This window comes from Suricata suricatta, chromosome 9 (assembly GCF_006229205.1).
Source record: "Suricata suricatta isolate VVHF042 chromosome 9, meerkat_22Aug2017_6uvM2_HiC, whole genome shotgun sequence".
Lineage (NCBI taxonomy): Eukaryota > Metazoa > Chordata > Mammalia > Carnivora > Herpestidae > Suricata > Suricata suricatta.
The window spans coordinates 59,806,160-59,819,358 of record NC_043708.1 but is presented as its reverse complement, the minus strand read 5'-3'; the positions used below and the strand labels follow the sequence as shown (position 1 = coordinate 59,819,358).

General features: G+C 38.2%; 1 protein-coding gene across 1 annotated transcript in view; it reads right to left on the bottom strand.

The window, feature by feature from the left end:
• Positions 1–13,199, bottom strand: part of LOC115301686 — a 37,254-nt gene that overhangs the window by 20,130 nt on the left and 3,925 nt on the right. The window lies entirely within an intron of this gene.

Below are 13,199 nucleotides of genomic sequence, written 5' to 3'. Positions count from 1 at the left end.
TGCCTCCAACAAAATGTACCTAAGACTTAAGATAATAAGCACTAATGGCTGACACCACTATATAATAAACCTAACAATGATCATGTTGCTCTGCTGTATTTAAGCCAGCAGATGAAACTATCATTAAAACACCGTATTTCTGGGGGCGCCTAGCTCGCTCAGTTGGTAGAACAGGTGAATCTTGATCTTGTGGTCATGAGTCTGAGCCCCACATTGGGTGTAGAGATTACTTAAAAAAAAAAGTGTATTTTTTTAAAGACTTCTTTCCTTCTTTTTTTTTAATATTTATTTTTGAGAGAGACAGAGAGAGAGAGAGATACAGAGGATTCAAAGCAGGTTCTGCACTGATAGCAGTGACCCCGATGCGGGGCTCAAACCAAAAACTGCAAGATCATGATCTAAGCTGAAGTCAGACATTCAAAACAACTAAGCCACCCAGCTGTCCCAAAAGAGCATTTTACTGATCGCTTTGGCCTACTTTTGGATGATCTGGCAAAAAGTGGAGAGGTAGTGGAGGTAAGGGAAAATGTGTGTAGCAATAAAAATAGAGAAGGTCTAGTTAAGAGATGAATCTAGGTGAGCGTTTAAAAGGGGTGTTTATTGTTCTGTTGTGTCTACTTTTCTGCATGCTCAATATTTTTTGGTTCTAAAAAAGTATTATTTCCAAGCAGCTCATATATCATTTTAAATAGAATGCGACTTATCTGAAAGTAAAATACTCTTAAAGTTAGCTATTATCTGGGATGCCAAATGTAGACTGCAAAGTACGACTAATGAAAATCTTTTGCCTTTCTCTTAAAAGGCTTTCTTATATTGAATTCTTGCTAGAGTAAAAGCATGCCAAGGGGACCTGTTTTAAAATAGCTGTAGCAGGAAAACAAGGAGATCCTGAAGGAAATGTCATCTGTCTCCACATTCCCTGCCCCCAATTCATGGGTTGTTTTTAACTTAAGTAAGCTCATGATTTCGTTCGTACACAAAAAAAATAATTCTTATGTTTGTTTAGAATGCTATGATCATGTCACTAATAACAATTAAAAGTTACAAAGCAGGCCAATGCCAGCACAAGGAAATAAATGGAGGTTTTCTGCTTTTAAAGGTACTCTTCTTTTTTGCTATATTACTCTGTGCCTGACATACAAAGGATCTTTCTCTGCATAACTTCACATTGGGCAATAGTAATTAATACAAAGATTCAGCTCACTGAAATGATGTAGGAAGGCCTTTGAACCCTTTTTTCTTTCCTCACCTATCTAGCATAATGTTCTAAGCTCTTGCTACAAGTCATTTCTAGAAGGAGGCAATATATAAACCACAGAGAGACAAAAATACTATTAAAATTCATCCTGAACTGTTTTAGGTGGAACTTAAACAGCATCTGTGATGCATTTTTCAAAAAATTGGCTTTTTAAATTGTATTTGTAAAATCGAATTAAATTTTCTCAAGGTGCTAATTAATACCTAACATCTGCTTAGCTTCCTTCCCTCCGCAGATAGAACACTGTCTGGGAGCCTCTATGACTCACATTCAATTCTAATAATATCACTCCCACCAGTGATCCTTAGCAGGTTCTCTCAATTCATAAACGGTATCACTAGGGAAGCCAAAAAAATCTCATCATGTTAAACTAAGATACTTAATCCTGTAACACAACCGTATTAATAACACATAGTTTTCATGTGGGTCTGCCTTATAAAATGAGTCTTACAGGTGACTCCTGAGTGGCTCAGACAGTTAAATGTCTGACTCTTGATTTCAGCTCAGGTCATGATCTCAATAGTTCATGAGACTGAGCCCCGAGTTGTGGAGCCTGTTGGGGATTCTCTCTCTCTCCCTCCTTGCCCTTTCCCTGCTCACGTGCCTGCATGCTTCTCTCTCTTTCTCTCAAAATAAATAAACTTTAAAAAAATGAGCCTTATAGCAAAAAAGGAACTTAGACTATAACCTATTACCGAATGGCCCATCCATATGCATCTCTGATATATACACAGGCATATATATATATATATATATATATATATATATATATAATGTATATATGTGTAAGTGTGTGGGTGTATGTGTGTATATGATAGCTGCTTAGTCTTTGCTGGAACACATTTAGGGACAGAATTCCTTCCTCATGCTGAGCCAGAATCTGACTCTCTAAAACATTAACTCATTTTTCTAGTTTCAGCCTGAGAGGAATCATCACCTTTAATGCAATACAACATTTACCAAATGAACACTTCAGGCATCCTAGACTTGGTAAAGTGCTTTTCACACACAATCCTAAAAATCCTATAGGTGGTACTATGATTATTTCTTCTATTTTATAACAAAAACAACAAAAAACCTGAGGTCAGAGGTTAAGTTACTTGCCTCAGTCATACTGGCCAGAAGGTGGTGGAGTTGGGGTTTGATCGCAGGTCTTAGTCTGAACTCTTAATTACTATACCATAGCAAAGAAGGTAGCTGGTTAGTAACAGTTCTATCACTACTAGAGTCTTCTTTTCTCCCCACCTCTGACCAGTTCTCTGTATGATGTGGCAGCCATATCTTTTGCCATCTGCAAAGAACCTTTTAAATGTAGCCCTGGAACTAACATTGGCAGTCTAGTTCTCTAATCAATGACTACCTTAGTTTATTCTCTTCTCCTATCACACTGTAGTATCTAAGGCCCTGATCACTACTCCTACTTGGTGATTAATAAATTTGGAAGGGGTGATAGTGATGGTGGAGGCCACAGAGTGTCTTGAAGAGTCATATCTAAAGATCGGGGAAGCTGGAACAATGACAGATGGGAATGGCTGGAAATTCTAAGCCATCACAATAGATTTCCAGCTGTCTCTCTGGCGAAATATGTTTATTCCAGAGTCAATACTTCAATTAATGTGAGCATTATCAGTTGAGAGATACTATGAAACCATGTATTAAATTCAGTCATTTAAAAAGGTAATATTGAATGAAGAAGACCGCATTTGTTTTACCCCAATACCAAGGATATTAGGCAAAAAAGAGAACTGGCAACTCTTACCCTGGGTAACAAACTCTGATTCAACCACATTTAAGAGCAAAAAGAGGTTTCTTCAGGTACAGTGATGATTATTTATTGTGAGAGAGAGTGAGCACAAGCAAGGGAAGGGCAGAGAGAGAGAGAGAGAGAGAGAGAGAGAGCGCGCGCGCGCGAGAGAATCCTAAGCAGGCTCTGTGCTGTCAGCATGAGTCCAATATGGGGCTTGAACTCATGAACTGAGAGACCCTGACCTGAGCCAAAACACAGAGTTAGACTTCAACTGACTGAGCCACTCCGGTGCCCCCAACAATAACTCTTCAGTGTGGCCCTAGTTAAAGAGGATCCACATATGGGACTTTTGTGGTCTATAAAGGGCTTAAAGCTGTATGGCTGTATACATAAATATGTATATTTTTCTAGGAAGGAAGTTCTTAAGAGAACTTCAATAATTATAGCTAATATTATTGAGCACTATGGAAATTTTTAGTGTGAGGCTGCTAAAATTTGTTTTATTATCTGTAGTGGTTGGCAAATAATTTATGAAAAGGACAGCAAGACATTTTTGCCCTAATAATGGCTGTAAGACACATCAAAAGAGCATGATATGATAGGATATTACTGAAGTGTGTAAATCTGGACTTCACCTAATGTTATATTGTTAACTATTTACTCTTATTGAAGTCAAATTCCTTAAGACATCATTTCTAAATGCTGTGCAATATTCCACCATTGTGTATTTATTTAACTACTCTTTCTAATGCACATTTAGATATAGTTCTAATTGTGAAAAATTAAGGACACTGCAACTGACATTTTCGCATCCATTACCTCTTTGCATTTCTGATCATTTGCTTATTGTAAATGCTTAGAAGTAGAAGTACTTAAACATTTTAAAACTCTTGCTATATACTGTCAAATTTCTTTCCTGAAAGATGATACCAATTTCTTTAACAGAAAATATTATGTGTTTCATTAAACCCTTGCAGCAGTAAATATTACCATAAAAACACACTTTGTTGTTTTAATTTGCATTTCTTTAATTACTGACATCTTTTAACATGTATAATAGCTATTTCAGAATGTGTTGTAACAGTACTATGCCTGGAAAAAGATGAAAGAAAAGTGTTAATCAGTTGCTTGACAGTAAAGTTTTCCTCAAATTACACATGAAGGTGGGAAAGGGAGTGTAGAAAGAAAAGCTGCTCTGAAGGGCAACATTAATTCTTTAAAAATTTCCTAGCTATATTTAACTAAATATATGAGGAAAGAGAAGTCACCAAAACTGACAGTCTATGAATCAAGCCCCACTTTTTACACCTAGTCAGTTTCAAGGCCTGCCATTTTTGCTGGTAAATCCTACTTCCTCTTTATTCCCGCTCCAACCACCTCAGCCACAGTCATCACTTCACACTTAGATACTAGGATAAAAACATTATCAAGCTCCTTGATCTTGGTTTCCCCCCACTATGACATACCTTGTACATCCACGTTAAAATAATTTCACTCAAACCTCCCTTTCATGTCACTCGCTTCCCTTACAATTTTTGGATGTCTTTCTACTTTTCAACCTATCAAATCCTACTCTAGATATTCAACACCCTCTATATCAACTGAATCTAACCATCCTATTTTCTATTTTTATTATCCCCTAACATAAGTTCTGCTCTGGACAGGCAAATCTCGGGGCGGCTAGGTGACTCCGTTGGTTGAATGTCCGACTTCAGCTCAGGGCATGATCTCACAGTTGGTGAGTTCAGGCCTTGCCATAGGACTCTGTGCTGACAGCTCAGAGCTTGTAGCTGCTTCTGATTCTGTGTCTCCCTCTCTCCCTGCCCTATCTACCACGTGTACTTGTACTCTGTATATCTTTCAAAAATTAAAAAAAAAAGAAAAAAGAAGGCAAAATCTCCCCAGTTGTTTTCTATGGTCCTTCCCATTCATCCTGTTCCTTTCAACTGCATGACCTAGCCTTTTGCAGCAAGGGCCTGTCCAAATTATTTTGTGTCCATGAATTCTTTTTTTATTAAAAAAACTTTTTTTTAACATTTATTTAATTTTTTGAGAGACAGAGTGTGAGCAGGGGAGGGGGGAAGAGAGGGAGAGAGAGAGAGAGAGAAAGAAAGAGAGAGAGGGAGGGAGTCACAGAATCCAAAGCAGGCTCCAGGCTCTGAGTTGTCAGCACAGAGCTCACAGTGGGTCTGGAACCCGTGAACCACTTGATCAAGACCTGTGTCGACATCAGATGCTTGACTGACTGAGCCACCCAGGCGCCCCTCCATGAATTCTTACCTTCAACATCTAGTCTTACCTTACCAATATCCTTATATCTAGTGACATATAGTGCATAATTAAATAGTGTAGTGCACTATATGTCACTATATATATATATATATATATATATATATATATATATAACTTATTATTCATTTATATCACATGTTACCCTGAAGTCCCTGTTGAAATTTTAAAAATTTATTGAGGGGACTTCTGGTTCCAGACAAGATGGCAACTTTCCTCACTTTCCTTGATTCCTCTCCTCTAACTACAACTAACTACCCTGGAAATAATTTAACAGCCAATTATAAAGTAGGAATCTAAAAGCTAGAAAGAAGGTGAACTGTCTAGGGAACTTAGGACTTAAGAACAGTCACTGCAGTGAGTTCCCTGGGGTTTCTTTTTATCTTCTATGTAGCTTGGACTGGGCACCAGAGAAACCCATCCCAGAACCACTAACAGGCGTAAGACAGGAAAAAAAAAAAAAAAGAATTGAGAAAAGCATGCTATCTCTTGCCAAAGACTGGTAAAGGGGAAGAACAACAGAGACCTACTAAGGAACCCTAATCCCCACTCCACACTTGGGTGAGCAGCAGACTATCTAGTCTTCAGGCCATCTACAAAGTGGCATAAAGAAACCCAGGTCTGGCATCTCCTAGCTATATGCTCAGTGGTGCAAGGTAGGCCATGAATTGCTTGTCGCCTATTCCCACCAGAGGAAGGCAGCTCACCAAGTGAGGGCAGCCCACTGTCTTTCCCCATGACATCAGCATAGATTGAACAAGAGCTGCAACAGTGTGAGAGAACGAGGTAGAGTTGAACAGCACTGCAAGGACACTGAAAATCAAATTGTTATCAGAGCTACAGCCCACACAAGCAGGCCAGAACCAACATGTTAAAACTAAGCAAGGCAACAAACAGCCTAGTGATATAAGATTCGAATCGGAACAAGTCTTAGCATAATATCCAAACTATCTGAGATATAATCAAAATGATCCTGGCATAATATCCAAAATATCTAGGATATGGTGGAAAGTCAATGATCATATAAAGAATGGAAAAAAAGTTCTTAACCTGTAGGGGAAGACGGATGATGTACGCAGCAGACCTATCCAGAGAAACTTGACAGGCCAGAAAGGAGTGGCATGATACATTCAATGTGCTGAACTGGAAAAATATGTAGCCAAGAATTCTTTATCCAGCAAGGCTGTCATTCAAAATAGAAAGAGAGATAAAGAGTTTCACAGATACACAAAAACTAAAAGAGTTAAGGAGCTCCTGGTTTAATAACCAGGCCTGCAGGAAATTGAGTGGAGAAAAGACAAAACAAAACAAAAAAGACCAAAAGCAACAAAGATTACAAAGGACCAGAGAACATCACCAGTAATACCAACTCTATAGGTAACACAATGGTACTAAATTCCTATCTTTCAGTACTCAGTCTAAATGTAAATGGACTAAACACTCCAATCAAAAGACATAGTGCATCAGGATGGATAAGAAAACGAGACCCATTAATATGCTCTTTACAAGATACCCACTTTATTTAAAAATTTTTTTAATGTTTTATTTATTATTTTTGAGAGGGGGGGGCAGAGAAAGAGGGAGACAGAATCCAAAGCAGACTCCAGGCTCTGAGCTGTCAGCACAAAGCCTGACGTGGGGCTCAAACTTATGAACCAGGAGATCATGACCAGAGCTGAAGTCAGATGCTTAACTAATTGAGCCACCCAGGCACCCCTACAAGATACCCATTTTAGACCCAAAGACACCTTTGGATTGAAAGTAAGGGGATAGACAACCACCCATCATGCTAATGGTTGCCAAAAGAAAGCCAGAGTATCAGAGAATATACATTTTAAAATAAAGAGTGTAACAACAGATGAAGAAGGGCATTATATCATAATTAAGGGAGTCTATACACCAAGAAGATCTAACAATTGTTAATATTTATGCCCCCAATGTGGAATTCCCAAATAATCAATTAATCACAAACATAAAGAAACTCATTAATAATAATACCATAATAGTAGGGAACTTCAACACCCTACTTGCAGCAATGGACAGATCATCTAAGTAGAAAATCAACAAGGAAGCAATGGTTTTGAATGACACACTGGAATGGATGGACTTAACAGATAGATTCAGAACATTTCATCCTAAAGCAGCAGAATACATATTCTTCTTGAGTGCACATAGAACATTCTCCAGAATAAATCACCTACTGGGTCACAAATCAGCCTTCAACAAGTACAAAAAGAGATCATATCTTGAAGGTTTTCAGATCACAACTCTATGAAACTCAAAATCAACCACAAGAAAAATTTTGGAAAGACTATGAATACCTGGAGATTAAAGAACATGCTACTAAAGAATGAATGAGTTCATCAAGAAATTAAAGAGGAAATTAAACAGTACACAGAAGCCAATGAGAATGAAAACACGACAGTTCAAATCCTATGGGATGCAACAAAGGAGGTCCTAATAGGGAAGTCTATAGCAATCCAGACCTTCCTAAAGAAGGAAGAAAGGTCTCAAATACACAACCTAATCTTACACCAAAAAGAGCTGGAAAAAGAACAGCAAATAAAGCCCAAAACCAGCAGAAGAAAGGAAATAATAAAGACTATAACAGGAATCAATGATCTTGAAAACAACAACAACAACAACAAAACCAGTAGAACTGATCAATGAAACCAGGAGCTGGCTCTTTGAAAGGATGAACAAAAGTGATAAACCTCTAGCCAGACTGATCAAAAAGAAAAAGGAAAGGACTCAAATAAATAAAATCATGAATGAAAGAGGAGAGATCACAAGCAATACTGTAGAAATACAAACAATAAGAGAACATTATGAACAATTATGTGCCAATAAATTGGACAATCTGGAAGAAATGGACAAATTCCTAGAAACATATAAACTACCAAAACTGAAACAGGAAGACACAGAAAATCTGATCAGACCCATAACCAGGAAATTGAATCAGTAATCAAAAAACTCCCAACAAACAAGAGGTCAGGCCTGGATGTCTTTCCAGGGGAATTCCACCAAACATTTAAAGAAGAGTTAACACCTATTCTTTTGAAGCTGTTCCAAAAAATAGAAATGGAAGGAAAACTTCCAAACTCATTATACGAGGCCAGCATTACCATGATTCCAAACCAGAAAAAGACCCCACCAAAAAGGAGAACTACAGAGCAACATCCTTGATGAACACCGATGCAATAATTCTCAACAAGATACTAGCAAACTAGATCCAACAATACATTAAAAGAATCATTCACCACAATCAAGTGGGATTCATTCCTGGCATGCAGGACTGATTGAATATTTGCAAACCAATCAATGTGATACATTGCACTAATAAAAGAAAGGATAAGAACCACATGATCCTCTCAAGAGATGCAGAAAAAGCATTTAACAAAATGCAGCATACTTTTTTCTTAAAAAAATTTTTTTTTCAATCTTTATTTACTTTTGAGAGAGAGAAGGGGGAAGGGGCAGATAGAGACACACACACACACAGAATCCAAAGCAAGGTCCAGGCTCTGAACTGTCAGCACAGAGCCTGATGTGGGATTTGAACACATGGACTGCAAGATCATGACCTGAGCCAAAGTTAGACGCTTAACTGAGTGAGCACCCAGGCGCCCCTCCTTTCTTTTGTTTAATAAATGCTTATTTATTTTTGAGAGAGAGCACAAGTAGGAGTGGGGCAGAGAGAGGGTGACACACGGAATGCCCAGCAGGCTCCAGGCTCTTAGCTGTCAGGACAGAGCTTGATGCAGAGCTCAAACTCATGAACTGCGAGATGATAACCTCAGCTGAAGCTGGATGGTTAACTGACTGTGCCACCTAGGCGCCCCTATTCCTTTCTTGATAAAAACCCTTAAGAAAGTAGGGATAGAAGGAACATACTTCAAGATCCCAAAGGCCATATAAGAAAGACTCACTGCTAATATTATCCTCAATGGGGAAAAACTGAAAGATATCTCCTAAGGTCAGGAACATGACAGGGATGTCCACTCTCACCACTATTATTCAACATAGTGTTGGAAGTTCTAGCCTCAGCAATCAGACAACAAAAAGAAATAAAAGGCTTCCAAATCATCAAGGAGGAAGTCAAACTTTGACTTTTCACAGATAACATGTGGAAACCCGAAAAGAATCTACCAAAAAACTGCTTTAACTGGTCCACAAATTCAGCAAAGGTGCAGGATATAAAATCAAGGTACAGAAATTGTATGCATTTCTATGCATCAATACTGAAGCAGCAGAAGGAGAAATCAAGGAATTGATCCTATTTACAATTTCAACAAAAGCATAAAATACCTAGGAATAAACCTAACCCAGAAATGAAAAACTATACAATGAAAACTACAGAAAGCTTATGAAAGAAATTGAGTAAGAGACACAAAAAATGGAAAAAACATTCCATGCTCATGGGCTGGAAGAACAAATATTGTTCAAATGTCAATATTACCCAAAGCAATCTACATATTCAATGCAATCTCTATCAAAATAACACTAGCACTCTTCACAGAGCTTGAACTAACAATCCTAAAATCTGATGGAATCAGAAAAGTCCCCGAATAGCCTAAGTAATGATGAAAAAGAAAACCAAAGCTGGAGGCATAAAAATTCAGGACTTCAAGCTGTATTACAATGCTGTAATCATCAAGACAGTTTATGGTACAGGCACAAAAACAGACACATAGATCGATGGAACAGAATAGAGAACCCAGAAATGGACCCACAAATGTATGGCCAACTAATCTTTGACAAAAAAAGACAGCCTCTTCAGCCAGTGGTATTGGGAAAACTGGAAGGTGACATGCAGAATAATGAACTTGGATCACTCTTTTACACCAAACACAAAAATACATTCAAAATGCACGAAAGACCTAAATGTGATACAGGAAGCCATCAAAATCCTAGAGAACACAGACAACAACCTCTTTGACCTCACTGCAGCAAATTCTTACTTGAAATGTCTCTGGAGACAAGGGAAACAAAACCAAAAATGAACTACTAGCACCTCATCAAGATAAAAAGCTCCTGCACAGCAAATTTAAAAGGCAACTGATGGAATGGGAGAAGATATTTGCAAATGACATATCAGAAAAAGAGTTAGTATCCAAAATCTATAAGGAACTTATCAAACTCACAACCCAAAAAACAAATAATTCACAAAGAAATGGGCAGAAGACAGGAATGGACACTTTTCCAAAGAAGACATCCCAATGGCAAACAGACACAAACAGATGCTCAACATCACTCATCATCAGGGAAATACAAATCAAAACCACACTGAGATACCACCTCACACCTGTCAGAATGGCTAACATGAACAACTTAGGCAACAGCAGATGTTGGTGAGGATGCAGAGAAAGAGGATCTCTTTTGCACTGCTAGTGGGAATGCAAACTGGTGCAGCCACTCTGGAAAACAGTATGGGGGTTCCTCAAAAAAATTAAAGACAGAACTACCCTATGACCCAGCAAATGGACTACTAGGTATTTATCCAAAGGATACAAAAATGCTGCTTTGAAGGGTCACATGCTCCCCCATGTTTATAGCAGCACTACAGACAATAGCTAAAGTACTGAAAGAGCCCAAATGTCAATTGACTGGTTAATGGATAAAGAAGATGTGGTATACACACACACACACACACACACACACACACACACACACACACACACACTAGAATATTACCCAGTGATCAAAAAGAATGAAATCTTACCATTTGCAACAATGTGGATGGAACTAGAGAGTATTATGCTAAGTAAAATAAGTCAGAGAAAGACAAATATCATACAATTTCACTCATATGTGGAGATTAAGACACAAAACAGATGGAACATAGGGGAAGAGAAGCAAAATAAGCTAAACAGAGGGAGACAAACCGTAAGAGACTCTTAAATACATGAACAAACTGAGGGTTGCTGGTGGGGTGTTGGGTGGGCGAATGGGCTAAATGGGCAAGGGGCATCAAGGAGGGCACTTGTTAGGATGAGCACTGGGTATTATATGTAAGGGGTGAATCATTAAATTCTATTCTAAAATCATTATTACACTATGTTAACTAATTTGGATTTAAATTTTAAAAGTAAATAAATAAATATAAGTAAAATAAATAAAATTCAAATTCTGTTAAGAGGATGAACAAATTACAGACTTGGAAAAATATTTGCAAACCATATATATTGACAAAGGGCTTATACCTAGAATTCATTAAGAACTCTCAAAATGGCAGTATAGAAAAAATACAATTAAAATTGGGCAAAAGACATGGACAGATATTTCATCAAAGGGGATATTGAAATGGCAAATAAACACACGAACAGATGTTCAACGACATTAGGGAAATGGAAATTAAAAGCCAATGATACATCACTCAACTAAGAGAATGGCTAACATAAAAAATACTGATGGGGTGCCTGGGTGGCTCAGTCAGTTACGTGTCTGAATCTTGATTTCAACTCAGGTCAGGATCTCATGGTTTGTGAGACTGAGCCCCATGTCAGGCACCGTGCTGATAGTCTCTCCCCCTCTCTCTGTTTGCCCTTTCTCTCTCTGGCTCTCAAAATGCATAAATAAATATAAAAAAAAATACTGACTGGGGCACCTAGGGGGCTCAGTCGGTAGAAGCATCTGACTTTGGCTCAGGTCATGATCTCACAGTCTGTGAGTTCCAGGCCCACGTCAGGCTCTGTGCTGACAGCTTGGATCCTGGAGGCTGCTTCAGATTCTGTCTCCCTCTCTCTCTCTGCCTCTCCCCCATTCATGCTCTGTGTGTGTTTCTCTCTCAAAAATAAATAAGTATTAAAAAAAATACTGATAATACCAAATGCTGGTGAGGATGTAGAGAAATTGAGTACTCGTATATATTGTTTGTATAAACATAAAAATGGTTCAGCCACTCTGGAAAACAGTTTGATGGTTTCTATAAAACTAAAAATGCACTTACCGTATGACCTAGCAATTGCACTCTTGACAAATGAAAACTTATGTTAACACAAAAATCTGCACATGAATATTCACAGCAATGTTATTTGTAAGAGAGGCTCAACTGGACCGGGCATTTCAGACGGCTTCTTTACTCACACGCCTGATGCCTAGGCTAGGATGGCAAGAAGAGTTAGAGCCTGGTTGAGCATCTTGCCATATTGTAAACTGACTAGAAGCTGTATTATGAGGTTGGATAGTAGTGATGAGTACACATCCTTGTCATTTCTGATCTTAGAGGAAAGAACTCAGTCTTTCCACTTTTAAGAATGATGTTAGCTGTAGAGTTTTCACAGGTGCCCTTTATCAGGTTGAGAATATTCCCTTCTACTCCTAGTCTGATGAGAGTTACTATGAGGAAGAGGTGTTGTATGGTGTCGAATGCTTTTCCTGGTCTATTGATAATAACATAGTTTTCCTTTTTACTGAATATGGTGAATTACATTGATTTTATGATATTTTATTCATTTATTTAAAAAAATGTTTACTTAGAGAGAGGAAAGAGAACACACAGGCAGGAGAGGGGCTGGGGGTAGAAGGAGAGAGGAAGGAAGGGGAGAGAGAAAGGAAGGGAGGGAGGGAGGGAGGGAGGGAGGGGGGAGAGAGAGAGAATCCCAAGCAGGCTCTGCGCTATCAGCATGGAGCCTCATGTAGGGCTTGATCTCCTGAATCATGAGATTGTGACCTAAGCCAAAATTAAGAGTCAGACACTTAACTGACTAAGCCACAAAGGTGCCCCTGATTTTACAATGTTAAACCAACAGGGGATTCTTGGGATAAACCCAATTGTTCATGATATTATCCTTTTTATATATCATGCTTATTTTACAGACAAAAATATTAAAGTACAAGAGTACTTTATTCTCTCGCGTGTCAAAAAATGTTTTATTTTTGAGAGGGAGAGTGTAAGGAAGTGAC